Raw genomic sequence first — 27455 nt, 5'->3', positions numbered from 1 at the left:
TCTCCAGTGTGCCGTAGAGAAGAGGGATATCCCAAACAACAAGAGCACTGGAGGAAAGGCTCTTGCCCCTAGGAGGGCACACTCAGGCCACAGTGGTGACCTGGAGGCAGCCACCTGGGGCCCCCCATTCCCCAGGACTCAGCTTTGATCCCTTTGTGTTTCATGGCTTCCCGAGTGGCGTTTTCTGCCCCAGGCTTTCCACATGCAGTGTCTTGTGCTGTCCTCCTCAGAACATATGTTGTGACCCACCATCTGGCCCTTCTGCAGCTCCCCAGTGGCCGTGATATGAAAACCTGCCTGTTTGGCAGCTACAAGTGCCCACAGCCCCTTTGGTCTTTTTCTGGGTCTGAGTGTTTTTCAGCATCAATGGATGTAATTAGGAAGAACTAAACCAAGCATATGGAGCCAGGACTGCATTATGACCACGAGGGGCGCGTTACAAGAGGAGCTGCTCTGGGCGGGCCCAGCCCGAGGCTTCTGGGCAACTGCAGTGAATGTGCCCGTGGAACTGGCTCGCCAGTTTACAGCTGGGTGCAGTGTCACGCAGGCTTAAAGCTCAACCTCTGTGAACGAAGCGCGGAAGGTTGGTGGTACTCGCTGACATCCAGAGCTTGGCTTAGGGGAAAGGAGGCAGCTTGCTGATGAGAACACGTGTCTCTTGGCACTATGCGGTGGAGAAAATACCAGAACTCCTCAAATCCTGGGGTCAGCATCATTTGTATTGCTTCTCTTTAAACAGAGGAAGACCTACCAGTTGCTGAATAGCGGTTATTTCCAGAGGGTATGGAGAAGCCAAAATCAAGTCCCAGAGAATTGAAAATAAAAGATCAAATGTGAAAGTGTAAATTACTCTATGTACATACAATGGAATCCTAAGCAGCAAAATGAAAGGATGGGGAAAATTATTTATGTACTGATATGGAAAGAACTTCAGGATGCATTAACCAAAAAAAAAGGAAAAAAGATAGAAAAATAACAGTGTGCAGACCCTTCTACCATTTGTGTAAAATGGTTGGGGGTGAGGCAGGTATGTCTGTATTTGCTTGTATATGCATAAGAGTGTCTGGCAGGATATACAAGAAACTAATAACAATGGTTACCTATTTTGGAGTGGCAAGAAGAACCTGAGCTGATGGGGGGGAGCGGCATGGGAAGAAATGCCATTGTATACTTTTATTTATTTTAACCTAATATTTAAATGTATTTTTCCTTCAAAAATGTAAGAAATTTAAATGTGTTTAAAAGTTTTCAAAGTGAAATTGTAAAACATTGACAGACCAGTAGAGATTGCATGCTAGTACATATATGAATGCATTTTTATTACTTTGTCTTTGTGCACGTCTTTCCACATGAATAGGGCTATTTGATTTCCAACAATATCTTCCATCACTGATTATCATAGGATGGAATAACTTATACATTGCATATTTTACACTGAGCATTTTTCTGTCAAGGAAAAACAAAATAAATGTAAGTTGTATTAATTAACAAAGTCAGGGTTTGAATATGGTTATATGTTAATAACTAGAAGGAAGCATTAATCCTTTGTCCTTTTTCCTATGATTCAGCTAAGATTTGTTTTAACAGGTAAAACACACTGTTGCCAATTTGCTATACAGTCCACAGTTTTCATTGCATGAAACCGGAGTTTGTGTAGTATAGTTCATGCTGTATCTAGACAGGGATAGGTTTGTTCAGGAACTTTTCTGAAAGATGCTTCACTTAGTTCTTTGTCCAGAAAGAATATCAGTTGGCTCCTGCAGGTTCAATTTTTTATTTTCTGACGGTGCCTCGGCACATTAGGAAGATGACCAAGATGCCTTCTTGGAATAAGCCATATACTATTTACAATCTGATAAAGCCAAGGATATTTGTGTTCCTTATAGTCTCTCTCTCTCTCTCTCTGTCTCTGTCTCTGTCTCTCTCTCTCTCTCTCTAAAACAGCTTTAAACATAGTGCTTTTTCTAATAAATCCATTTTCACTTCTCTAAAAAATTATGGACATCCTTATTAACTTAGCTAAACTAGAACTGATTTTCCCAGGATTCCTGTCTCTATAAAGTCCCAGATTAGGATTAGCCACAATAGAAATTTGCAGTAGGATTTGGAAATCAGAAGTGAAGCAGTATCAGATTTTAGCGTTAGGCTTTGAATGTTGGTTTAGGGTAGTAACTGTAGTAATGTGATAGGCTGTCGCCGATCTGCTAGCTCACTTTGTGGGTTGCATCTGGGAACACACCTCCTATGGCTCCCCCAACATTTCCTCCCCTTGCTTTTCCAAGTCTTGGATGACCAGTATGTGTGGCAAAACATGCTAGCTTTTTCCCGCAAGTCATCCACATCGCTGACGATGGAGGCCTGGACAGAGAGATGCAGGTTGCAGTACGCCTTCCTGGGTTCTGATTTGTCCTTGTTCTCCTGCACTTCATTGTTAAGTCTTCTTTCTCCATCGCCAACCCAGCTGAGTGTGCCAAATTCAGACCCAACACCAGACATAGAGGCAATAGCCTTGTATAGACTTGTCCATTTGCTTCTACAATTGCATAAAGCCTAATCCCTATAATTAATCTTTGGTCCTGTATCTCTTATAGTGGTTCTGTGTTTCTGATTGTACTTGGACTAATACACTATCCCAAAATATCCAGAGACACGTCTTAGTGTTGTCATTGCTAATAGCACAGCAAACGTAGGAAATAATATCTCCATTTTGCAAGTAAGAAAGCTAACCCTAGAAAGAAAAGTCAGCTGCCAAGTTGAGAATCTAACTCTAACTCCCAAACTCATCTCTTCCCACCACACTATATTGCCTTGGCTTCCAAAGTAAGAGAGGAACAGAGCACAAAAGAACATTGTCTTAATAGCTGAAAAATTAGCCTTCCGAACAGACTAAAGAGAACATTCCCGGCTTCTATTTCAGCACCGAGGCTCCAAATGGCACTCATTTTGTGACACAAGGCAAACATCTAGAACAAAAATGTTCTGGATATCTGGGGTTGAGGAGATGGGTGACATTAGCCTCATAACTTAGGTATTCTAAATGAGTGCAAGGATGAGAGTTAGCCATGTGGTGCTTGGTACAATAAACTAAGGAATTTGTATTCATTCTATACAATGACAAAAAGTATTCTACAACAATATCCATAAATATCCCCAAAGACTGAGAATACTAAGTAATGTTTGACAATGTGGATTTTTGAATGCTTTCTGCTGGTTCCAGCTCTCCTTAGAAATACACACATACAAAAGTAATACCTCTTCTTCCACTGGGTTAAGCTAAAATTTTTCATCAGCCAAAAATACTAAAAAATGTGATTTTCAAATCTAAATTAATGTTGGCTGTGGAAAATGAAAGTCAGTACCAACTAGAAAACATAGAGCCAAAGAGAAATTCTCAATTCTGTGTATTAGTTGAAATAGAGCAGAGAAAGTGCTATGAGAGAGCAAGTCAGTTTGGGAATGACAGATTTCTGGAAAGCCCTGGGCTAGTTCATGTCTTGGGACACAGGAGGTTCTGAATCAATGTGGCAGAGAGCTTAAGATCAGGCCTATTTGTAACCAAATTCACTCTATGTTGAGAGAATTGTATTAATCTGCTTGGGTTGCAATAGCAGATACCACAGGCTTAAACAACAAACCTTTATTTCCTCACAATTGAGGAGGCTAGAAGTCCACCATCAAGATGCTAGCCAGTTTCATTTCTTGTGAGACCTCTCTTGCTGGCCCATGACAGTCACCTTCTCGTGTGCTCACTTGGCCTGTCTTTGCGGCATGTGTGTGGAGAAAGACACACACATTACAAAAAGAGCTATCTTTTTGTAAGGACACTAATGCTGCCAGATCAGGTCCCCACTCTTACAGCCTCATATATTTTAATTACTTCCTGAGAGGCTTCATCTCCAAATACAGACACAATGGGGGTTTCAACATATGAATGCAGGGAACTAAGCACATTCAGTGCTTCACAAGACTAAATATCTGCTGTAGACAGAGAGTGATCCAAACCCCAGCCTAGCTTTCTGTCTGTATCTCCCTTATAAAGCTTGTCCAGATAAAAGATTCCGTTTTGATTACGGACCACAAGTAAACAAGAGAAAATGAAAAGACCTTGGGATTTCAACTTTGCGTTCGAACTTCATCTATTCTGCCTTTCACGTCACTATCTCAAATGTCTCCAACATGTTCAGGTTGTAACCCCTCTGATTAAGGAAATAAGGCTTGCCTTACCTTAACAGGCAATTAGCTTTTACAATTAAATAGGGAGAGTCATGATTAATGACGTTGCTAATTGTTCTCCCCTGATGTTCACATTAACACATGCAATATGCTCAAAATTCTGAGGAACATTCACTCTTTGAGCCTACTCTGCTCCATCATTAAGATCCAAAGCTGAGAGAGGCTCAAACCCTGCCCTCCAGGAGATCAGAATCTAGTACCAACGGTGTGTAAAAAGACATACTATGACAAGGGAGACATCTTGTCAGTTTTCCTCGTGTCTGGCACAGCACCAACACAATGTACACCTTGGCCAATTAATTGCCAATAACCCCAGGAGGACAGCGGGTAGGAAAATGGCACCATGGGCATGCAGTAGAGATTCTGAATCGTTGGTAGGTAATATGGCAGTTTTCTAGAATGTTTTCAGAGTAGGGGAATATGTTCAAACTCTATAAACTAAGTGGAAGCCAGACTGATTCTAATAAGAAGCTAGCACAGTATTTCCAATTGTCCAGTTAATTGTTTTCATGTAAAGAAATGCTACCCATTCTTTAGGAGTCAATTCCTCTATGGAGTCTCATTCAATTCTGACAGCTGGACAGGATGGTTTTCCCTCAGAACACTCCAGTACTCTGTTGTACTCACCTGCCATTGATCATTTAATGCCTTCTTATGTAATTCCATTATCATGTATGGGGAGTTTTGCATCCTAAAAGCCAAATATCAGAACTGTAGAATGTTAGACTAGAAAGCTCTCAGAGACAGCCTTTGATTCAGCTTGCTCCATTTACACATGAGGAAACTGAGGCCCATTCAAAGAACAATCATTGAGAGATTAAGACTCTCTGAAATTGTGACATTTATTCACAGACTTAAAGGAGGTAAAGACAGTTGGTGCAATGCCTTAGAGAGGGCACATGCCTGACATGTTTGCAGAAGGCCTCTTAGCCAGGAGGCTATTGTAGCCAGAATAGAGATAGCAAGAAAGAGGTAAATTTACTAACAATTGTCACCCCAATAAAATTAATAAAAAAAAAAAAAAAGAAAGAAAGAGGTGGAAGGGGGCTGGGGTCGGACCATGCAGGCCCTGTGGGCTTACAGTCATTTACTCTGAGGGAAACGGGAGCCATTGAAAGGGTTTGGTATTTTGTATGTTTCTTTGGGGTTTTGTTGTTGTTTTGGTCAGCTTTAGTGAGGTATAATTTACATAGAGTAAAGTTCACCAGTTCTAAATGTACAATTTACTGACTTAACAAATGTATTTACTTGAGTAAACAACATCACAATCAAGGTATAGAATAGCTCCATCAGCCCCAAAAAGTTCTCTCACATCCCTTTGGAGTCAATCTCTGTCTCTATTCCCAGCTCTTGGCAACCACTGAACTGATTTCTGTTCCTGTATTTTTGCTTTTTCCAGAAATTTATATAAAAGGAATTGGATAGCATGTAACCTTTGTATATGGTTTCTTTTACTCAGAATAATGCTTTTGAGACTCATCCAATCTTTTGCATATATCAGTAGTTTCATTGTCGGGTATTCCATAGTATGGACGTACCCATTTGTTTATCCATTTACCAGTTGAAAAATATTTGGATTGTTTCCAGCATGGGGTCATTATAAATAAAGCTGCTAGAAACACACTCAGGTGTAGGACTTTATGCAGAATTTTTATTTCTTTTGGGTAAATCCCTAGATGTGGAATTGCTGGGCCATATGATAAGTATATGTTTAACTTTATAAAAAATTACCAAATGATTTTCCAAGGTATATGTCCATTTTGTTTTCCCATCAACAATGTATGAGAGTTCCAGAAATCCTGCATCCTCCTGCATCATCACTTGGTATTGTTGGGTTTTAAATTTTAGTTATTCTTATTATTGATTGATTGATTGATTGATTGATTGATTGATTGATTTTTGCTCTATAAGAATTTATTTGGCATGTTTGAGCTGTGGGAGGTCAGGCTAGAGCTGAGAGAAAAGATCATAACCTCAAATTTTAGTTATTCTAATAGGTGGCTTTTAATTTGCATTTTCCTATTGAGTGATGTTTTTGAGCATGTATCTTTTCAAGAGCTTACTTGCCATCCATATCTCTTCTTTGGTGAGTGTCTGTTCAAATCTTTCCCCATTACTTTTAGTCTTCTTATTATTGAGTTATAAAAGTTCCTTATATGAGGTACAATCAAAACCTACAGTGAATGTTTAAATTGAAAAAAAATTGTTAAAATAAAAGGCATATTGCCATTAATCTCCCTCAAAATACTCCCCTTTGCTTTGAACATGCATCATTCTTACCACTTTCTTTTTTTAAATAAATAGTTTATAGTTGTTAAGACTGTGAAATGGTGTTTGTTTGTTTGTTTGTTTGTTTTTTAATTTTTATTGGGGAATATTGGGGAACAGTGTGTTTCTCCAGGGCCCATCAGCTCCAAGTGATTGTCCTTCAATGTAGTTGTGGAGGGCGCAGCTCAGCTCCAACTCCAGTCACCGTTTTCAATCATTAGTTGCAGGGGACATAGCCCACCATCCCCTGTGGGAATTGAACCGGCAAGAATTGAACCAGCAACCCTCTTGTTCAGAGCTTGTGCTCTAACAAACTGAACCACCCGGCCAACCCTAAAAGAATCATTCTTGTGGCTGTGACTTGCTCAACATCAAAGCCAAGCCTCAACTATCCATAGTACAAGGGTATTTCAAATGATTGGAGAAAGTGAAAAATAATCAATCATCATCATATTAATAAGCATTCTCAAAATCTCAACGTATTGCATCAAACAAAGAGACTTTATTAATAGAAGATTTAAGAGTATTAGAATGTTATATGTTTGTGGACCAGCTCCAGCAAGTGAAACTTATTCATGCTTGCCTTTGGTAAATTATTTGAAGGCAAAGGGAGTCTAACTGAGCCCAAAAAGAATGCCTCCCAAAAGTGGAAGTCGTTGAAACCATGATATGATCTCAGATCGTTTTTCCTTTCCTAGAAGCTGTGTGACTGCAAAAGTAACAATATTTTTAAAAGCAGACTGCTTGAATTCTTTTTGCTATTTTTGTAGGATCTTGGTTCTTCCAGAGTTGTACTGGTTTCTTAAATGGAAGGAATATGAATGCTATTGTAATTCGTAAATCACCAGGGGAAGAATTTTGTAGCTTCCCAGATAATCTCTTTGCCCTTTGAGCCGCATTCCTGCCAGTTTCCTACCTGTCAGAAATCAAGGTGTTCATATGCAAATAAAACACCACCCCCCCCATTAACATTTTTTTCTCTTGATAATACTGCTCATTGGTATTCTCATTCTCCCTTTCTAAAATTTGGCAGTTTCCACCTTTGCTGGTAGAGTTGTTCCAACTACAAGTCATTTGAATGAGCTGTATGGTATTATAGGAAATTGTGAAACTTGTCATGTCATTACTGACAGGGTGACTTTGGGCAAATCATTTAAGCTGAGCTTTATTTTGTCCAGTAAATTGTAGCTATCACCATGAACTACCCTCTGCCACAAGACTTGTGTGAATCAGGAGCCCTGTGGTCACCATCTGCAAGTGGGCATATTCCCCCTCTGTGGGCCTGGCCATGCCGCTGCTGCTCTTCCAGAGCAAGGCATCACCCTGCACGGGAGTGCGGAAATCATGGCCGAGTTCTTCTCATCTGGCATCAACAGCATTTTATATCAGTGTGGCATATATCCATCTCAAATATTGAGAGTGATGAGGTCCTTGAAAGATGGCAGTTTGATATTGAGTATGACAGGACTGCCAAAGAGGACAGTATACCCAGAGAAGTCTCAGAAAGCTATCCAATATGAAATCTGTTCAGTGACCAGACAGATTACAGCTACAGTGACATTTCTGCCACTGTTGGAAGTTTCTTGTTCGTGTGATTTATGCAGACAAAGATTTGGTTGTACCTGAAAAATGGGAAGAGTTGGGATCACCGTTCATTACCAATTCTGAGCAAGTCTGTCTTCGTTCATTTGCTACTACAATCCACAAAGTAAATAGCATGGTGTCAATGACTAAAGATGAGATGAGAACAATAATGTAATTCTCAAATATGCTTTTCCTGAAACCAAGTAAACTGTAGTTCATATATTTTATTTCATTGGCTAATTTTTAGATGGGGAAACTTAACATACTCTACTGAACTATGCTTAATTGTCCCATTTTTTGTTACCTGTTTGTCTTTCCATAGGGTTCACATAATTTTTGCACACTGTCCAAAGGGAACCAGCAAAATTACTTTGGCACGATAATGTCAATTCCTTTGAAGGTGGTAACTGTAGATGGAAAAACTTCCTATAAAGCTAAATGCCTTGAGGCAGCTGGTTAGCTCAGTTGGTTAGAGCACGGTGCTCATAACACCACAGTTGCCGGTTCGATCCCCACATGGGCCGCTGTGAGCTTCGTCCTCCACAACTAGATTGAAACAACTACTTGACTTGGAGCTAATGGGTCCTAGAGAAACACAGTTAAAATAAATAAAAGTATGGGGGGAAAAATGCTAAATGCCTCCCTAAATCAGACCTTTTGGTCAAGTATCTTGACTCAAAATATAGGTAGAGAAATATTTAAATAAGAAACACAGCAAAAGAAGTTTGAATATTCAAAATCTTTGTGTAGTCCTAAAGTAACTGATAATCCATAATTAACAAAATATTACTATTAGGTCCTTTTGCCATTCATTTCACTTGTATAGTTTCCATATTGAAAAAAATCTCAAATTATTTGATTTTAATTTATATAACTTACACCCACAAAGCTATCAATATTTCTACTGTTTAAATTCTGGTGTTATAGAACTCTTAAATGTCTTTTTGTGTTTTATAAAATAAAGCTTTAAATGACAATGATAAACTAGGTTAAATATGTTTTTTAAAAAAAGATTTGTGCAAATCAAATGTGACAATGTACATAACGATATCCTAAGGACTCTGGGAACACAGTATACAAGTGTTGGTCACTAGAATTGCAAACGATAGTCTTGATTCTGTGGATCTGCTTCCATGTTTTTAAAAACATATTGAACTAAGACAGTGTTTATTAGATAGCCACAATAGGCTTGGCATGATACAAATTACTGTGGGGTAGAAAAGAAGTATAGGTAGAGTGCCTATCCCCTGAAAGATTGTAATTTCAGCAGGGAGAAAATTCTTGTGTACATGAAATAATGAAAGACCAAAAATAATAGCTTATCTTTGGAAATGCTTTTCAAGTTGCTGATTTCCTTCACATGCTTCTTCTCATCTCAATCTTACAAACAACTGTGTGTAGGACAGATATTTTTGTCTTCATTTTACAGATTATGAGACCTGGGTCCTGGAAGCTCAGGTGATTTCCCCAAAGTTATAAAGCTCATGAACAGTGGAGTTGGGATCCAAATCCAGATTTTCTGACTTCTAGTCGAGAAAATCTATTCCAATGATTCTCAAACTTTGATGAGGTGAAGAACCATGGAGGGGACTTGTTAAAAAAATTCAAGTTCCTGAATCAGTTGACCGGGGTCTAAGAGTCTGATCTTTAAACAAACAGTTCAGATGATTGTCTTGTAGGTAGACTGCAGTGGGTTTCCACATTTACTCTTCTAGCTCAGACTGTGCAGAGAGCTAAGACACTTCTGTACAGCTGGCATGCAGAGTACAGTGGTTCTGAGCGCAAATAGTGAAGCCAGGCTGCCTGCATTTAAAACCTGCTTTCACTACTTACTAGCTGGGCCAATTGTGACACCACTGTGCCTCAGTTCCCCATCTATAAAATGGGTGTAGTACCAGTGCTTACTACTTCACAGGCTTGTGATGAAAATTAAATAAGTTATTGATTATAAAGTAATTAGAGCAGTGCTGGGATACAGCAAGCTTTGAGTTTGCAAGAAGGGCAACGTGCCCCATAGAAACACTGCCATGTGAAGGAAGATGGGGGACAGTCTCTCTGAGATGCAGTGGCCTCATCCCTCACCATAAACAACTCCCATTCCTTCATCTCATACCCACTCTTCTGATCTTGCAGACAGCTATCAGTAGCCCTAGGTATCAGTTCCTTGGGAGGCAGACTACAGCCAATTATTGCTGCTTGCAAAGTAACTGGAAGGTTCTAAGGGGCCCTTCAGCCTTAAGTCGACTTTGTGGCTTTATCCCATTTAAATCCACATTCTCTGTTGAAGGAAATAAACCAACACAGTAAAGCTTGCTGATAGCCACTCCATCTGTATTATGGCACACAATGATGGCTGGAAGTTAAAGGTTTGATATATAGGTCTATTTTTTTATTGCCAGTCCCTGCCCCTGAAGAAAGTATTAAAATTTCCAGATGAGTAACCAAACAATAAATAGATGAGACAGTTGCTGTGAATATCAGATTTTTTGCATAATAATGAGATATTGCTGGATAATGCACTCTGCCATCCCCAGTTTGTCTAAATTATCATTTTGATTGGTCAAATGCATAAGAAAGATATACCAATAAAGTCATGTCAAATGCTCCATTGTAAATTGATGCAGGATGGAGGTTTCTTCTGGTTTGAGGTGAGGTGGGGGCAGGGAGACCAGGTTCTTCAGTAAATAACTTTGGGTGGATGTTTTCTTCAGCCAAATCCTAATCAAAGGCATCCGAAATCCTCGCTTCTCCAGGGCCACATGCATAAACATGAGGTAGCTTGTACCTTCTAAGGCCTTGTGTATTGTTTTTGGAATTGAAAATAAGAACCAAGTTTGGAAAAGAAGGGTTGTTCTAGGACATGTGAGGTTTGTGTGGAGCATTTCCCCCTTGATTTTGCATACCTGAGATATAACATCAGAGTTTTGATAGAACTTTTGAATCAGAAAGACCTGTCATTAGGGAACATGATGTCAATAAATCCAAATAGCTCTTTTGCTACCTTAGAAAAATGGAAGAATTCTGTAAGTCCTAAATTGGAATGAAAACTAAACTTGCCTGAAGTATTTTGACTTTCAACTCCTCTTTCTTCTTGGTTATGTCACACGGGGTTTAATATGTTTGGTAATTTATCCTGGATTTTATTTTTAAACTTTTCCTTTTGCTGTGTTGAACTATCATTTTTCCCCCTGGTTTTGATTTAAGTTTTCCATGGCCTGGCCTGTGAATTCTGTGAGGTGAGGAGCTATATCTTAGCATGACTTGTGAGCCTTGAGGGGCTTGCACGTAGTAGGTGCTCAAACAGACCATAGGCCTACCACTCAGTCTAGGATTGCTAAACATGTATCATGTTTTGAAATTTTAAAAACAATAACCAAACATAAGATAGTGTGGTATTTATTATAAACAAATACAGCAATCGTTTATCAAGGGCCAACCATGGACCGTGCACCATACACACATTAGCTCACTTACTGTGTACCTCACGGCAAAGAGGAAACTCCTACCTGTATTTTACAGGGAAAGAAATTGAGGCTCTAAAAGGCTTGGTAGTTAGGCCAAGGTGACAGTCAGTAAGTGACTCCAAGACTCCTTTCACAAAGCCATGCATTCTTTGTCTCCTGGATTCCTGGTCAGCAACTGAGCTGACACGCCCCCTGATACTTAAGTGCTTTGTAGGTTGAAATGTGTTTTCAGAAACCCCACACATCCAAGGGGCTCTTGGCAAAGTTGAGATAAAGGACCTTCTTAGCGTGATGGAGCTGAAGATTTCCTAGCAGTCAGAAGGCTGCATACTCTAGTAAGAGGAAAAATGCATGAAGGAAAAATGGGAATTGTTTTTTAAAAAGATAATATATCTATAAAGAAATCCCTAGATGTAGTGGAAAAATATAATTAGGGCTTGTCTCAAAATCTGTAAAATATATAGTGTGATGACTTGGACATTGAAGGGAAACCATTGCAACCCCAAGGGAAGAACCTTTTGTTGGGTTGATTTGCTGTGATTAATTTATTAATTAATGACACTTCAGGATGATTTGAGGAAAAGGGTACAAAGTGTGACATAGACCAGGGATAATATCTTTCCTGTATTAGTCTAGTCACTATTGAAGATGACTAAAAATTTTTTGGCTGTTATTCTGACAGATACTGTTTATAGCTCATTGGTTTAAGTTTTATGTATATCTGTGCACAACTCCCCATGCCCACTCCCCCTCCTCACCCAGTGAGTTCCTTGAAGTATGCATAGATTGACTATCTTCGAGGGCTGAGCATAATATCTGACCAAAAAAGTAAATATAATTGTGGTGTAATAAAAAATAAATATTTGGTTTTCATCCCAGGTTCCTGGCACAGAGCTCCTAAAAACCCTTGGAATTTATTGTCTTTTATATGCTAATGAGATGTCTCCTGGGGAGGTCCTAAAAAGCTTCTGGATGGGGCCTAGTCACCAGAAAAAACAACTAAGTGGTTACAGAGTTAGAACTTTCAGCCCTATCTCGGGAGAGGGGAGAGAGGCTGGAGATTGAATTCAATCACCAATGGCCAGTGATTTAATTAATCATGCCTACAGAATAAGACCGCCACTAAAACCTCTAAATGGGGTTCAGGGAGCTTCCAGATTAGTGAACACATTGATGTACTGAGAGGGTGGCATGCCCAGAGAGGGCATGGAAACTCTGTGCCCCGCTCTCTGTCTCCAAATACTTTGCCCTACTCATCTCTTTCAGTTGGCTGTTCCTGAGTTGTATCCTTTATAATAAACTGGTGAGTTGTTCTAGCACATTACTGAGCATGAGGGGGATTACTGTGGGAACCCCTGAATTTGCAGTCAGCTGAGCAGAAATGCAGGTTGCCTGGAAACCTCCACTTGCCGCTGGTGTCTGAAGTGGGGGCAGTCTTGTGGGACTGAACCCTCGTTCTATATATGGGGTCTCCACTAACTTTGGGTAGCTAGGGTCAGAATTAAATTGAATTGTAGGACACCCACTTGGTGTTGGAGAATTGAATAATTGGTTGGTTTGTTTGGAAAAGATACAATGTTTGATATCAGGGGGAAAAAACACCATAATGTTTTATGAAGAAAGGGAGAGAGGAGGAAGGGAGGAATCTTTGTTACTTAGTGCATTTTAGTCGCAAGTAAATGAAAACCTGATTCAAACTGCTGACTTCAGTAGAAAAGGAAGCTAACTGGTTCATTACATTTCAAAGGTCCAAGGGAGGACCAGTATCAAGCAGTGCTCTATAGAATGACTCAACAATGTCCAAAAGACTCTTTCTTTCTGTCTCTCCACTCTTCCTCCTGCAGGGCCAGCTGCATCTTAAGGTGGTTTTTTGGGGCTTCCCAAGAGGACAGTCAGCAACTCCCAGCTACTTCTCTTTTAATTCCAGCAGAAACAAGTGTCTGTCTTTGAGGAAGCCTTTCTGTCAGAATTCTGAGAGTCACTCTGATTGGACCGACTGAGGTCACATGCCCATTTCTAACCAATCACTGTGCCTGGGAATGCCCTGATTGGCTTAGTAGAGGTTATTTTTTTGGTAGAAACAGCTTTCTTATCAAGTCATGCATTCCCAAATTGAAATGGGATGTTTTGGAAAGGGCAGAATAGATGCTGAGAAGGAAACCAGCTAATCTCTATTTAATTTGGAATGTTGCTTATGTGACATAACAAGTGATATAGTTCCTAAATATATTCATATGGTTGTTTACTACCTTAATGCAAAATATTTTAACCAACTATTCCCTAACAAATGTTACATTCAGGAGAGGTCAGGCCTTACCATAAACTAACTATGTAGTATTTTGCTTATTGGATCAAACAAATGGTGTGTTTGACAGTACTTTGTAAACTACAAAGCCTGAAAAATATATGAGATTATCCCATGAGCAACTGGAGAAATATAAGCACATACTGAGAGCTGTGACAGAGTTTCAGTGTTTGATCCAAGTTCTTTAACAAGCTTGAATAAGTTTAATAGCCCCCAAATCACAATCAAATGGATTATTACTTGATGAAAATTTAAACTTCATCTTGACTTTTTGCCAGATTTATAGCTCATTTACCAACCAATAAACATAGGTATGATAGCAAGAACATAACAGACCAATTGGCACTTTTAAGCTTTTAGCCCTGGGGTTGGCAAATTTTGTCTTAAAGAGTCACATAATAAATATTTTAGGCTTTGTAAGTCATGTAATCTCTGTTGCAATTTAACTCTGCTATAGTAACACAAAAGCAGCCATAGACGATGTGTAAATGAATGAATATTGCTGTATTCCTACAAACTTTGTATGTGGGTACTGAAATTTAAATTTCATATAATTTTCATGTATCATGAAACTATTAACCTTTTGATTTTTTTCAAGTATTTAAATGGTAAAAACCATGTTTAGTTCATGGGCTGTACAAAAACAGGTGACAAGCTGGATTTGGCTCATGGACTGTAATTTGCCAACCCCCATTTTACCTCAGTGCTGCAAAACTGTATTTATAAAAAGGAGATGAAAATGGCATTACCTGAACCAAAAATCTGTGCATTCACAAAAAATGTCACCCTACTTTGCATATAGAGTCTGTAAGTTTAGTCATTTTTTGGTTTCTTTCACTAAACTTTTTTTTTAAATTATTATTATTTTTTAAATTTTTATTGGGGAATATTGGGGAAGAATGTGTTTTTCCAGGACCCATCAGATTCAAGTCAAGTCGTTGTCCTTCAATCTAGTTGCGTAGGGCATAGTTCAGCTCCAAGTCCAGTCATTGTTTTCAGTCTAGTAATGGGGACACCATCCCATGCGGGAATCAAACCGGCAACCCTGTTGTTAAGAGCTCGCACTCTAACCAACTGAGCCATCTGCCCACTCGTTTCACTAGACTTTTGATACCAATGAATGATCCAAAATTTCCAGAATTCACACCTCTACCTTTAAAGTTAGAAAGATTTAAGCTTTTTGAGAAACATGGGAGTGAATTCAGGTTATGACTGGACATCTTAAAGATCGTTTAGCATTTACCCAAATTCAGCATTTTCCTCCCAAAGTCACTAGCTCTCAACCACTCCTATTTCCATTGATGAAACCTCATTTCTAGTTAACCAGGATCGAATCTTTACAGTCATTGTGCATTACTGCACAATGCATTCTAAAGGAATCTTGCTTAATCTGAAGGTTCTGTGTAGTGAAGGTTCTGTGTAGTGGACCTCCCTGGGCCCTGGAACATGACCCTTACCTGGCCAGAGTACCATATCTCCTCAGCTACAGTGATTGGTTTATTTTTTATTATTTTTATTATTTATTTATTTATTTATTAAAGGAGGGCGCAGCTCACATTGGCCCCTATGGGAATCAAACCAGCAACCATGGTGTTATTAGCATCACATTTTAGCCAACTGAGCTAACCAGCCACCTCTACAGTGATTGGTTTAGAGATGGACTGATGACCCAAAGAGAAACAATCATACTCCTTCGTGGGACTTTTGTTAGAACTATCAAGTTAAATTGGGCTTCTGTTACTTGTAACCCAAGGAATCCTGAATAATTGAATTGCCATTTAATTCTTGTGAGTCTTACTTCTCCTTCGCACTCCCCTCTCTCACTACCTGGTCGGTCACTATGGCCTCTAATTTATTGGATATAGCTTTCAAATCATGCCTTTCTATTCTTAATTATTTCACCATTACCTCCTATTTCTCACAGTAGCCTCAAGTGGTATTGTAGTCAGTAAATATTTTTGAAAGACAAGCTCTGTGCTATAATGGCAGTGAAATACATTGGCAAGAGCACTGGATTTGGAGTCAGGTAAAACCTGGGTTTGAATTTCATTCAGCCACTTAACAGATATTAGTTTCCTTGTTTATATATATGAGAATCACCTCATGGGTTAATGTGAGGATGAAAGGAGAATTAACGCATGTGAATCAAAGAGTGTACATTCACCATCAGCACCCAAGTCATAAGGGTTCTCATTGAGTGAAACGAACTGTGAAATACCCGTCTAGAATCCTTGAAGAACATTCAGCTGTCCTTTCCAAGGTCCTGGTTCCCCTTTCACTCATCTTGCTCACTTCCTGTCAAGGCCATTTCAGTGTACATCCTCACTGCTCATAAATCTCCTAAGATCTCCACTAGCTTCACAGACTCTGCAGTCTGGCCCAGGAACCTTCCATCTTCTGTCTCCAACCACTTTGACCTCCCTCTGGTCCCCACCATGTGGTCTCTGTCCGCCAGAAATGCCACTTGAAGTTCTTACGCTAATAAACTTGAGTTTGAGCTATTGCCTTCATCTAGTCCAAAACCCCAAATCCTCTCAAGGCCTTTTGTTCTTCTTCTTTCTCCTCTTCCTCCTCAGAATCTTCATAGAACCTGTTCTCCCGTGTGTGCACTCTCCTCCTCTTCCTGCAGATCAGGGTTTGTTGGGTATATATGTGTAGCCATTTCTCTGTTGCCCAACTCCTAGCACAGTGGAATACCCATTCCCAGGCTTCAGTTAACAGGAGTTGAGTGAAGGAATATAGACTGTCCAGAGGTAATGGATTAAGTCACCCAGGATCATAAGGACACTATTACTCAGGATTCAGTCTGGAAAACAGAAATCACACTAGATATTTCAAATAGAGCAAATTTAATACAGAGAGTCAGTTACATGGGTGTTGATAGGCTTAGAGCACAAAAAAAGGAACCCTGAGAAAACATCAAGGTAGCATCTGTAGGAAGCAGCTACCACTTCTGCGACCACAGAACAGAAAGGGAGAGATTGGAGATGGCAGAACCTAGGACTGTGGAGAGGGGCCCCATAAAGCCAAGACCCAGACCTGAGGAAGGGGTGCTGCCCAGCTGGCTGGTGCCTCTGAAGGTCAACAGACAGACCCTGAGGAGCTGTTGCTTGGACCTCAGAGGTCACACCTCAGGGGCATGGGAAGGCTGGCTCTGGAAATGCTGAAAGAAGGTGGAGTGTGGAGCCAAAGCCATTTTGGGAGGGGAGCAGGGAACAGCAAAATCAGGGGAAGTTTCCTTCTCCTCTCCTCTCTCCTTCTAACATTCCTCTAGGACTTCCTCTTTGCAGAAACTCACAGGAAGTTGGCTGGCAACTGAATTTGGGAAATAAAAGTTTCAGAACAAAGTATAGAGGGCTGTATTTGGAGCTTAGAGAGGACAGGTAACTAGCCAGCTCAACATTTCTAATATAACTCTCATTTTTTACAGGAAGAAAGTAAGACTCAGAGAGTTTCAGCGATTGATTTTCTCAATGGCCCCTTTTTAAATTGTTGATTTCATGATCTTAATCGACCTCCTTAAGAATAGTGCTGTTATTTTTATTTCAGGAGGAGATAGTACCCAAACTTGATAAATTGTGAGAATATATTTCTATTTCTCCGCTCTCTTTTGGACACTTTATGCTGATTCATGGCATGTAGTATATGCCATATAGGATAACACATGTTACTGTGAACGATTAAGGAAAAAGAAAAAACAAAAGCTTACTGCTTTGCCAAGTTCATTGCTTCCAAACCAGGGTACTTTTTATAAGGTTCAGGAAGGGTCAAGTGAATCAACCTCCCCAAAAGCATATGAGTTCCCAGTTACCACCAAGTTGTTGGGGGCAGGGGTATTTCAGGATCACTCTGAAAAACAAGCATAACAAATTACAGCAAAAATAATCACAGAAAACTTCTACTCCAAAGCGGTAGCACATTTTATTTAATTTTTTTTCTGTAAGAAAGTTGGTAAATGAAGGCAAAACAAGAACATCTCCTAACCAGATTATTTAGTATCTAAACGCATCTTCTCCCAGTATCCCCATTCCTCTGCCATCTGCTGAACCCCAGGGAATATGGACATTCACAGACATCAATCCCAGAGGAGTGGCAATTGACTAGTTGAGCCCGGCATGGATGGAGATTGTGAAGCTCATAAGTAGAACAGAATCAGGGAGAAAAGTGCAAAAAGGACCCTGAGCTTTACAGTTGGATCCATCTTTAAAGATGAGGTGAGCTGTAGTGACTCCAAGACTAAGCATTCGAGTCATTCTAGTAATAGACCCAGGACCTCTTGTAGGGGGCTCATGTGCAGTGTAAAGAGGCCAGAAACACAGGGTATAAACCCTAACTTGTCACATTGAACCACCAAATGAGGGTGAGGTCATCAGGAAGCTTGGGTGAACTACACTGGCATTCTCAGCCCAATCACATACAGCAAGCAGAGCTGTTAGGAAAAGGCTGAGATTCCAAGCTCACCGCAAACGGGGAGCCTACTCCCCAAGTCTGAGTACATACTGTGGCCTCAGGAGTCACTTACAATTGAGGCCCATGGTCAAAAGGGAGGCCAAAGCTGGATAGTAAACACAAAGACACACAACCTTCTTAAAACGCATAATACTTATAAAAATATATACATACCAGCCTTTTTGTAGTTGGATTGAAAAAAAAATATGTGAGTACCCAGCATACTCTTAGAAAGTACCACTAAAGAAATTTGAACATTAAGAGAGAACACCAAATATTGACCCCTTCAATATTTGGTTCCATCAGCAAGAAACAAAATTATATTTACTGAGATGGAAAGTTACATAAATCTTCTCCCTCCCTGATTCCTTCCTCCCTCCCTCTCCCCTTCCCTCCCTCTTTTATCCTCCTTTCTTTTTTCCTTCTGTTTAAAATCACATTGAAAGTACAAAAATGGTACTTCTTCCCCTGTCGTTTATTTTATGATCTGACAGAGACTGTGAGGGAAGAAAAAGACACATAGGTTAGTAATTTTCTTCTAACCACATGAACACATTCCTGCGTAGACTTCATAGCAGCTGCCTTCACTCCCAAAAGATTTTCGTTAATCGTGCATGGATCCAGGTTGGTTGGCTATACCTTAACGTCCATCTTTGAGGGATGGAGGGGCAGTGTTCCATTGTGACCTTTTTACTATCTGATCTGATATCAAAAATCAAAAATTGCTGTGAACATAAAGGGGTATTTTGGGTTCTCTTGAAGGTGGTCTTCTGTTCCCCCACCAATAAGTTTAATAGAAGATAGTTTAGTAAGAAAATGCAATTTAGTGAATCATAACTCACAGCAAAGCTGGGAAGGGTAAGAGAAGTAACAAAAGCATAATTAGATTGGCAGCTGCAAAAATCACCTTGTGTCTGAGATAGTTAGCTTAAAACCAGCAGAAAGTAACCCTTCTTCTTCCTCTGTAGACCTTACTGAGCTTGCTATATCCCCTGAGTCTGGAAAATCATGTTAGCTGCTACCTTTAGTAAAAAAGTATCTTTATATTAAACCAGCCATTATTAGAGTCCATTGGGCACTGATACCATTTACTAGCCAGGTAACCTTGGGCAAATTAGTGAAATGCCCTGTGCCTCGATATTCCCATCTGTAAAACGAACATTAAAAAAAAGCACCACTCATAAGGTTGTTGTTAGGATTAAATGAGTTAATATTTGTAAAGAACTTAGAACAGTTCCTGGAACACAGTAAATGCTATGTAGGTATTGGTTAAATATTGAAAAGTGGCAAGGAAGTAGCTTGTGCCATTGGTTGGTGGGGAAAAGAAGACTCAAATGCCCTGATTTTTATGATCCATCCCTATGTGCCTGGCTGTCACACTATTTCCTCTTGTGTCTTTTCAGCAACCTTAATACCAATTTGTTCACATTGTATCTCAAAATCTATGAAAAGGCTCACTTTGGGAGAATATGCAAAAATAAAGGAACAACAGTTTCCCTTGCCATAGCACCCCTTTTCACTGCTTACTTCACAGGGGTGAGAACAGGACGTTAGAAGATGACAATTTGAGGGTTAAAAAATAGCATGAAAAACAGACCTTCCCCCTTTGAGTCTGCAGTCTGTCCTGAAGAACTTAAGACTAAATCCCTCTTAGGCAGGACAATTTCTTTTCTTTTTATTGGGGAATATTGGGGGACAGTGAGTCGTTGTCCTTCAATCTAGTTGTGGAGGGCGCAGCTCAGCTCCAAGTCCAGTCGCCACTTTCAATCTTAGTTGCTTAGTTGCAGGGGGCGCAGCCCACCATCCCATGTGGGAATTGAACCGGTAACCTTGTTGTTGAGAGCTTGCGCTCTAACCAACTGAGCCATCTGGCTGTGTCTCTGGTAGCTCAGCGGCAGCTCGCTGTCTTCAATCTAGTTATGGAGGGCACAGCTCACTGGCCCATGTGGGAGTCGAACCGGCAACTCTGTTGTTAAGAGCTCAGGCTCTAACCAACTGAACCATCCGGCCACCCCAGGCAGGGCAATTTCTAATAGGAATTTTTATTTTATTGTTTCCCTGTCATAGAGAGTAATAGTAACTTAAGTTTGCAAGACACTTCACAGCACTTTCATCTACTTTGCTCCACTTGGTCACCGAGACAAGCCTTGGAGGGCACCCTTATGCTTATGTGAGAGACAGGTAACTAAGAGCTAAGGAGATCTGCTTAGAACCATTTAGACAAAAGATGATAAAACTAGGACTCAAATTCAGGTCGTCTCAAACAAATGAGAAACAAAAACTCATAGACACAGACAGTAATTTATTGGTTACCAGAGGGTAAGGGGGTGGGGGGAGGGAGATGAGGGTAAGGGGGATCAAATATATGGTGATGGAAGGAGAACTGACTCTGGGTGGTGAACACACAATGGGATTTATAGATGATATAATACAGAATTGTACACCTGAAATCTATGTAAATTTACTAACAATTGTCACCCCAATAAATCTAATTAATTAAAAAAAAAAGAAAAAAAAGAAAAAGACTTTAAATGCTAAAAAAATAAAAAATAAAAAAAATTTTCAGGTCGTCTGACCAACATGTTTTCTTGAAAGACCTTGTTTGTGCAGGTGATACTTAGTACTATTTACCACATTGGATTGAATCAGACAGAGTTGAATTGGCATGAAGTGAATTAAAAGCACACGGGGTCAGATATCATGGGGGACCCTTTTAAAGGACCATGCTAACAGAAACATCAGATTTTCTTCCAGCTTCTCTTCCTCTCAGCCTTTCTTTTCCCCTCCTCTTTATTTCTCCTCTCTGTGTTAAGTGAGCCAAGCCAATGGTAGGAGTGATTCACTCAAGAAATGGTAGTTGGGGGAGTCTGGAAAAGTAATTGTGAACAAATTCCTTGAGTTTCATCATCTTTTTTGTCTTCCCCTCATCGAAACACATGGATTCCAATTCAGAAGAATGACGCCAACCTGAGCCTGCTTCTGCTAGTTGTTGCTCCTCTTCCTGGATGCCCTCCAACCAACAATCACTCCATGGGCGCCTGTGTCGTGCCTCACAGTGTTAAGCCACTTTATTAAAAACAAAGATTATCTCAAGGGCGGGGAAATCAGACATGAAGGTATCACATAAGAAAGGTCAAAATGAAATGCTGCTTGCAATAAGGAGACAAAAGCTGAAGCTCAGATTCTTTGCCCTTTTCTGCCATCCCCTCGTCCTCTCACCCTCATCTCCCATTCTGAGAGTAACCCATAGCAAAGCAGCAGAAGAAATGATATATTCAGTATTTCGTGTGGCCCTGGAGCCTTCAGACTTGTCTGTCTGGAAGACTTTTTCAGTTTCAGGGAGGGTGTTAGGGACTTAAGAAATGCTTCAGATGAAGAGTGGATCCCATTCTCGTTAGACCTGGGACTGAGCAGTGAGCATTCCCTGTAGTTACACAAAGTACCCAAGAGCCCCACTTAAATAGTGCAGCTTGTCATGCTGTGTAAACTGCCTTAAGAGGATGTGAGCCTATACTGTCAGAAAAAACCTTCCTTTTGGCAATTTCGATACCTTTATGATTTCTGATTTTTAATAGCATTTGTTGAGCATTGGTGGTAGGACTGAACTCATGTTTCACTTTCAGTATCTGATTTTGGTGTTATTAAATTATTTTGATGTTGATAAAGGAATATATCAATGGAATTTACCAAATGAATAAAAGAATTGGTTTTCCTGGAATTTCTCAGGACCTTTCCAGCTCTAATAGTCAGTATGTTTCTGATTCTAAGTCGTGGCAATATTGCTCCGGGACCCTGGGTAGAGAGCAGATAGCAATAGGAATGTAAGAACCAAAGCTGGAATCCTAAATTAAATCACAGTATTGAATTTGCAGGGAGCTACTTGGGAATTCCACATGCCCGTGCTAATGTATTTTACATCATTGGAAACAGTGTTTAGTTAAGTATAAAAGATGTTCACTGCAACAATCTTTGTATTAGCAAAAACAAACAAATAAAAACAAACAAAACCTAAAATATGTCAAAAAGCCCCATCCTGATGGGGGCATTTTAGTATGCCATTTAGTATGCTACTCAGTTGGCATATTACACAACCATTAAAATCGAAGGTTATGAAAACTGTGTATTGCCATGTTATGAAAACATGGGAAAACATGGGAAATGCTTGTATAATGCTGGAGAAAAGCAATATATACAACTGTATGTATACTGATTATAATTATGGAAAATATTGCAAGGAGAAATGGGCTATTTTAAAATATGCATAGGGCAAATATAGAAAAAAAATTCCTATAATATATTTGTAGTATATTTACAGTAAAGACTGAATTTCTAAATGAAATTGAACAGAACCAATTATATATTTAGAAATCAATATAAACCCCTTCATAAACTACCATTTCTCACTGCAGTGAAATTCCAAGTAATTATATGATTTATTCAGCATCTGTCATTTTAAGAATTGGATAATGTTTGGTTACACAGCAAAGAATAATTAGCAATATAATTAATCAAATTGCTGTTTATATTTCTGTCAAAGGTAATCATTTACATTCTCTTGTTTTATGGGAGGTGTCCTCCTTTTATTAAAACCAGTAGCATCCACAAGTAAATTTAAATGCATTTCACATGTTTTAATTGTACAAACTTAGTATCACAGCTGAAACCTGCAGTCAGTACTTCCATTTACTGACACCAGGAACAAAGGCCTGGCGGTCTTACCTAAGCTAAACATACAGGACTATTTTCAGAACCCCTATTCATTCAGTCAGTTGTTCTTCTGTGTTGGGGAGAGCAATCACTATATATACACAACCTGTACTCATCTGATAGTCATAAATTTTATCTTTGGCTGTTCTCCCTACTCACCAACATACAAGGATGAGAATTGTTAGCATCTTCCAGGCAGTCATGAAAATAATTTGATTCAGTCTGACTAATCTGTTGATCATAGAAAGGTTGAGTAGTCATTTGTCAGTTTTTCTCCAATATGAAATCATGCCAGGAATCTTCAGACAGAACATTATTTCAGTTTTTGTTTGTTTGGTGTTTGTGTGTGTGTGTGTTTGTGTGTGTGTGTGTGTGTGTGTGTTTGGTTTTTTCTCGGTAACAGACACAAACATCATGGCACCCAAGATGATGGGGAACTAACCAATGATCATTTTATTGTTATGAGGAGACCTTCAGTCTATCAAATATATGTAAATAAATAAAATATGTCCTGGTATTTCCAAGTGAGCCAGATATTTGCAGCTCTGTTTCACTGTAGCAGCTCTTGTGGGGGAGTTCAGAAGCCCAGAATTTTCCTGTTGTGTGAAACCATTCTTGGCTGTAATGTCTCTCCAAGGAGCTGCTCTAATTAATGCAAAACACTCTAGATACTACTTAATAAATACTAAGCTTCCTTTAAGTGGCATGAAATAAGATCCTTCTTTGAACAGTTTCTCTACATGCTACTACTGTGTGCTGGAATCATCAGACCAATACATTGTATTTCAAGAAGGAGGGGAGAAAAAAAGTAAAGTTTAGAAACAATTATTTCTGCAAACCAACAACTCTTTCTGTACTGTATATCTTAGTAAACCCAGTCAACAGGGAATACTCTGGGGGAAAAATTAACTGAGTAAATAAAAATATACAGACTGCACAGCCTGAATCAGAATCACAATGTCTCTAAACAACAGATACTTAAAGAATGCTTTTTATCTGCGAGCTTAATCTGCTCTAATTAATGCTCGGGAGTTTGTTCCTTCAAAAGCTTGCAACTGATTTGACACCGGTTATTTGCAGACAGAGGCAGAGGAGGCTGCCTCCAAAGAAGAACCCTTTGTCCATATATTCTTGAAAACGTTCTGGAAGGAAAATCTTCCAAAGAAGTTTTTTGTTTTAGCCAACTACATTTTTTCATGGATAATTTCTGATTATTTCATTATTAGTTCTAGTGAATTTGACAGCTTATGATCATAAAATAACCAATTCTTCAGTATCTTTTTTGTATCTATAGATCAGAGCCACTTCCTGTCCCCAGCTCCAGACACCAATCCTACAAATTAAATGAAGAATAGCATCAAATATGACCTTACAAATCTTGAAGCTGAAATGAAAAGGGTTCAAGGTTTTGATATACCTGGAAAAATTACCAGGCAAAATTTTTAAATACAATAGAAAACCTTTTAAATATTTTCTCCTTCAGATCAGATCTCATTTAGACTTCAAGTTTGAGAAAAATTGGTTCATCCCTCTGCAGTCACACTTCAAAAGCTGAGAGGTCTGCTTCTTTATTTTTCCCTGCTCTGTCTCTAGAAGCAGTTCTAACAGTCACTGTAAGCTCTCTTAGATGTCAACACACAAAAGTCTATAAAGTTCACCAAAACAAAAATGTCAAACATCGGAGGCACAGAATAGAAGTATTGCCAGGATAGAAGTATGGCACAGGATAGAAAATTGTCCTAATTATCTCTGCCGCATGTGGCTCATTTTTTACCCCTGAGAATGGGAAATGAAAAGGTAAGAAGATTCTGACTTGGAAATTCTAACCAGAGTATCTTCTCTCCTGATTTTTACGTAAGTTTACTAACATGGTGCTCAGATAGTGGTGTGTGGAGAGAGAGAGAGAGAGAGAGAGAGAGAGAGAGAGAGAGAGAGAGAAGCAGGGGAAGTTGAAGCTCAGCTTTCAAGTCTATTGTGACACCAATGACCAGATATTAGTTAAAAGAAGAAAACTGGGTGACCCAGGTGCAATTCTGGTCTTTGAAAACAATCTGTTTATGTAATCCATGCCAAGCAAGTAGGTAAGAGACTTGGAGATGTGTGTGATATAATGATGTGTATATTGACGTAGATAAAGATTTGTTTAAACCAAAGTTATTACCTCAGATCTGAGTTAGTCGATCACCAAGAGCTCCTTGGGAATCCTGAGGCCCACACTGCCACCTCCACTCCCTTTCTTCCCCTCCCCCAGTTTTCAGAAGCCAGAGGATGCCTGCTGCACCGTGCACTGTAGTGCGAACAGATCCCCGCAAAGGGAGAGGAAGATACAATGAATTTAAATTCCAAAGAGGTTCCAGTGCCGGTTTCCTAGTCCCCGAGTCAGCAATGTGTTTGTGAAAATTCAGCCTTTTTGTCTCCCAGTAAAAAGGAGCTAAATCTACATCGGTGGCCCAGTCTCGGGTTGCTATTCTTTGCATTTTCTATTCGAGTGAATGAGAGTGAATGAAGTGGCCGGGACCCTTCATTTGATCTACTCAATTGCATAAAGTGACAGAATTCTAATATATTTGTTTAATGCTTTTCAATGGGCTTTCACTTTTTTTGCTTGCAAATGAAGCATCCATGGGCAAAGTTTCGTCCCCCCTTTAATACCAGGACATATTTCATAACTCAGGCCATGGTTTTAAGTGATCTCGAGAGGAGTTTTAGACTCAAAAAGTGGAAAATAAAGAAACAGATGTGAAGTTATTGTAAATTCCTAGAGTGGGCTCTGGGGCTATTGTGCCCCCACGGCGGGAGGTCCAGGGGCTGTGCCTTTCATGCTGTAATTGAAACATATTAATTAGATAATTTGTTGTTAGTTTAAACGAAACAAATGCATCCCCTTTGAGGCTTCACAGCCAGTGGGTTGGGTTGTTTTTGTTTTGTTTTTTTTGTTTGGGTGTCTCTCTGCATATGTGGCTTTAGGAAGAAAAACAATAATTGACACTTATATAAAGAATTTGAGAACAGATCCTGACCCTTTCTGTTCCTTAAATGGATGCCTTTTTCATTTGTAAAAGTATAAACCATCCCTCACCCACCCCCACCTTGCATAAACTAATGTAAAACCTTCTGTTTGCAACTCTGCATTAGATTTCCTTCCTCCCACCCCCCAACTCACCCCACTGGAGCGCCTGGTCAGATTTATGCTTCTAAGACACTCAATGTTCTTGTCTATTTGAAAGGCATTAAACTCGCTGCTATAATATATAAGCCATTCTGAGGATCATTTGCTAGCACTGCTCTTGCTAGTCTTACTCCACTTTTCAAAACCCCAACCCAGGCAATAGAAGCAGAGAGAACTTGTGCAGCTTCTCTTGAGAAAGTGCACAAAATGCATCCATTGTAATGTAAGCATTTCCCCAAATCACCGAGAAAGCCGTTTATACAGTTGAGTACAGCATCATGTTAAAAACCAAAAGTAACAGAATAGCCAAGTTTTCAAATCAAACACCTAAGTTTTAAAAAAAACAATCCTGCCCAAATTTACAAAATAGAAAATAATATTACTTAACTCGATTCTTAAGATAAGACCCTGAACACACACCTCACTGGTGGTATCTCTCCCAGTTTTATTTTAAAGCTGTGTGTATTGACTTTGGACTTGAGCCAGGTGAAAAGATTTAACATGACAAAGAGAGCCATTGAAGGTATCATAGTTATAAACTTCCTTATTTGTGGGGCACTTCAGCTAAACAGGGTGTAAGTCTCAAAGCTAGGGATAGAGTGTGGTGGAGACGTGTGTGTTTGGGCTGCCTTTGGATTTCTGATCAAGGTCAAAATATCATCAATGGATTTTTTACTTTACTCATTCAACTTCGTCTGAGAAAAGATGCCTGCAATTGTGAAAAGAGGGTTCACAATGCCCAAGTTATTTCATTCTTTGCAATACACCATGACGAACTTACCAGCTGAAAAGGACGTTTTCAAATACTAAGTTGAAATCACTCCTTTGCTAAAAATCAGAAAGATCTGCATCTTACTTCCATTTATTCAATGTATGTATGTACAATCACCTAACTCTGAATTCTACTGGCTATTATAGGAAGAATATTTTACCTGACTATCTAAGCTGATTTAATTTATAAAATGCTTGAGGCCCATGTTTATATGGTTCCTTTATTCTCAGTTGGAATTGTTAGTAAAATCGATGAGATTAGAATATTCTAGAGATGGCCTTAAATTTATTTTGCAGGACATGATGAAAATGTATTTTAACTTTTTAAAAATGTAGGTGATTTCTTGTTGAAAACAAAGTTTCAAGAGTTTTCTACTCGGGCGGCTAAGTTTTCCAGGCTTTCTTTGGCTGATCTTGTTGATATAATTGTGAATTGGGCTTGATGAATGAGTTTGGTTGTCCCGTCTGACGAGCTTTAGTAGCTTCATGCATTTTAATCAGTTCA

The 27455-nt window shown here is 39.4% G+C and overlaps 1 pseudogene across 1 annotated transcript; it reads left to right on the top strand.

The window, feature by feature from the left end:
- Nucleotides 1–399: 399 nt before the first annotated feature.
- LOC308497883 (mitotic spindle assembly checkpoint protein MAD2A-like) lies at nt 400–8260 on the top strand (annotated as a pseudogene). The gene is made up of 2 exons: nt 400–583; nt 7811–8260. The product of its transcript is annotated as a mitotic spindle assembly checkpoint protein MAD2A-like (transcript).
- Nucleotides 8261–27455: the final 19195 nt, after the last annotated feature.

The sequence above is a fragment of the Rhinolophus hipposideros genome (genome assembly GCF_964194185.1).
Source record: "Rhinolophus hipposideros genome assembly, chromosome: 5".
In the NCBI taxonomy this organism is placed as follows: Eukaryota; Metazoa; Chordata; class Mammalia; order Chiroptera; family Rhinolophidae; genus Rhinolophus; species Rhinolophus hipposideros.
Note: the sequence above shows the minus strand (reverse complement) of the source record. Positions and strands in the feature narration are given on the sequence as shown.